Genomic DNA, 3,520 nt, shown 5'->3' on the forward strand with positions numbered 1-3,520 from the left:
CCAGTCCCGGTGGGGAGGGGCTCCCAGGGGCTGAGGCTGGTGAGAGGAGGCCGGAGGGGGGTGGGCCAGGCAGCCAAGCAATACAGTTGGAGCCTCCCTTCTCCCTGGCCGGCAGGGAGGGAGGGAGAGGAGCTGCTTCCTTTGAAACCCAGGAAATTTAAGGGACAACCATCAATAGGGACAGCAGCGGGACATGGCACTGGGATAAGGGACTGTCCCTCCAAATAAGGGATGCTTGACAGCTATGGCACCACGCCTCAGCTATATTGCCATCTCCACATCTGCCAATCATTATCCCGTAATCTGCAAAAGGGGAATGCCTCTTCCTGTTTCTGTAAGGAAGTGTCACTTCCTGTGTAAGTCACCTTCAGACTTTTAAGTATAAGATGAGGCATATATAAAGTAGTAGTAGTCATAGACTGGACTTGATCTATCAGTACTGATGGACATGCAATAGTTAATGCATTTGAATTTGCAATTCTAATACTATTTACTTGGGAGTAAGTCCCCTTAGGGACGCGGGTGGCCCTGTGGGTAAAACCTCAGCGCCTAGGGCTTGCCGATCGTATGGTCGGCGGTTCAAATCCCCGCAGCGGGGTGAGCTCCTGTCATTCGGTCCCAACTCCTGCCCACCTAGCAGTTCGAAAGCACCCTTAAGTGCAAGTAGATAAATAGGTACTGCTTTATAGTGGGAAGGTAAACAGCGTTTCCGTGTGCTGCGTTGGTGCCTGCTCGCCAGAGCAGCTTCGTGAGCCGGAAGTGTCTCCGAACAGCGCTGGCCCCCGGCCTCTTAAGTGAGATGGGCACACAACCCTAGAATCAGACACAACTGGCCCGTACGGGCATGGGTACCTTTACCTTAAGTCCCTTAGAACATCATGTGCAGGCATAGGCAAACTCCGGCCCTCCAGATGTTTTGGAACTACAATCCCATCATCCCTAGCTAACAGGACTAGCGGTCAGGGATGATGGGAATTGTAGTCTCAAAACATCTGGAGGGCCAGAGTTTGCCTATGCCTGATCATGTGGATTCACTTCCTAATGGACACAGAGGATTATGCTGCAGTTATTGTTGTTGTTGTTGTTGTTGTTATCATTATCATCATCATGATCATCATCATCATCCCTGATGGGACACAAGGCAGTTTACAGATTATTAGCAAGTATAATCTCTGCAAATTTATTTATTCCTAGGCCACCATTCATCCAATGGATTCTAGGACTGCATACAATAAAGACAAGAATTTATAAACAGTCAAGCTATGCACACACCATCCATTTAAAGCACATGATTTCCTCTAAAGAATCCTAGGAACTGTAGTTTGTTTTGGGTGCTGGCAAATGTAGTTTTATGGGAGATAAACTACAGTTCCCAGGATTCTTTGAGGGAGGCCATGTGCTTTAAATGGATGGTGAGTACACAGCCATTGTAAGTATATAATAGTGGAAAACGATACCGAGAACCTCAGATAGCTTCTCTCATATTGATTATCCTTACTCACCCTCACTGTGGACTCAGCTAGATTGTTAAAGAAAAAAAGACTTACATGTGTTGCATATGCAGTATAACATTGTGCCACCAGATGGCACTGTGGACTCTCTACCTGTTTTCCCTGTTTCAGTTTACCATGCATTTCTTTGCTGTGTTTAGATCCAGCCTGTGTGTTTCTAATAGACGCCCCAGAACTTTCCAAGGTCATAATAGCCACACAACTCGCCAAGTATGGAAGATAACCTAAGGGCATAATAGTTAACTTGCTGCTACTAAGTGACACAATGATAGAACGTCAATACTTTTCCTATTGCTCTGCTGTCAGTCAACGGACACAGTGATTTCATTTTGTGGTTAATTGTGTTTTGTTCCTTTTGAAAGGCTGTGAGCCTCAAGTTACACAACACTTTAACAGAACACCTTTCAGTGTTAAAGTCAGTTTGCATTGGTTCATCCCGTGGCCTGCTGATATGGACAGCAAGATAGGCCACAATCCACAAATTGGAATTGACCTATCAGGAACAAGTTGGGGGTGGAGCCTGGGCAACGGCCAGACCAAAGTGGGGAAGTTTTCACTCTGGTCCACCACCTGGAAATAAAAGGCTGCACCTGAGCACAGTACCACAGTCTGCTGAAGAGCAGCCCACCCACCTTTCCTCTGTGCTGTTGTTTAACTTGATTGCTAACCTTGTTTGCTTCCTTGAGCCCAGTGTAAATTGTGCTATAGTTTAACAATAGCTGCCGTATTTGGATCCTGGAAGGAATATGCCTGCAGACACATTTAGAGGTTTTTGCCTTCCTCATAGCAAAAGTCACAACTTTTGGTGGATAAGGCATTAGGGTAGAATCCTTAGTTCAAGTAGTGCATCACCCACCCCCCAGCATCAAGCAGAAGGGATCTCATTGGAAGGGTCTCAGTGGAAGTCTCTGACCAGAAGCCAAACTTGGGGCAGAGAGGCTGTAGAGCTTCTAATAGCAGCCACCTCAGTAGATCCGGTCTGGAGGAGGCCTCAGTCCCAGGTACGACCCTGCTTAAGCTTCAGCCCTTGGCTGATCATGGGCAGTGGCAGAGAAAGCCTCTCTGGCACCTGGGGCGGGGCACCGAGGGGTGGGGCGAACTGCCCAGCTGCACCCGTATGGACTGCACATGTGTGGCACCTATACAGATGGCGATCGAGCGGCAGTCCGTACCCTCGGCCGCTCTACAGCTGGGGGGGGGGGAGGCAGCAGGCTATCTTGTCACCCCTCCAGGGTGGCACCCAGGGCAGACCACCCCCTGTCCCCTCCTTCGTATGCCCCTGATCATGGGTATACATGCAGTGCCTGAGCCAAAGCCTCCCCATTTTAAATCCCATAACGCCTTGTCTTGTTTGTTTACACCTATTGTGCCTTTGCGCACTAAGATGAGAGGCGCTGTGAGTGGATCCGCAACAACATTTGGAACAACATTTTTAGTCTGGGGAAAAAGACAAGGAAGGAGTCTGTTTTCCTAATTACTCCAGACTTTGCCATCCTGGGATATTTTGGACCCCATCAGCTCCAGCCAGTGGGGCCATTATGGATGTAATACTGTGTTTATTTTATCACACAATGACTGTGCAATCTTACTTCTTCCGTAAAGGTTAACATGTTGCTTAACATAAGCATGTGACCTGTCGCTTACTGTTAAGGTTTACTTGTTAGGTGAGTAGTCACTGCAGAATATTAAAAGTTAAAATATGCAGCGGGTTAGCAGTCGTATGACCAAAAGGAAATAATATTGCTCAGAGTTTGGCTTCCTTTCTCCTTTCAAGTTCAATCAAGAAGGTCAACCTTCCATTTTCACATAAGATCAAAAATCTAGTCTCTTTAAACTTTAATCAAATATGGTTTTCACCATTCTTTGAAGTAACCAAGAAAGCTTCCTTGTTTACATGCCACTGTGAAACTAAATCCCTTTAAATCAGCTATAAATCAGAATAGAATGAAGTCTGCTTGCAGAAGATCTGTGTGTGGCACAAATTTTCTATTCCCCTGTGCAACGCATTT

Source organism: Podarcis melisellensis (assembly GCF_964234715.1).
Source record: "Podarcis melisellensis genome assembly, chromosome: 4".
Classification (NCBI taxonomy): Eukaryota; Metazoa; Chordata; class Lepidosauria; order Squamata; family Lacertidae; genus Podarcis; species Podarcis melisellensis.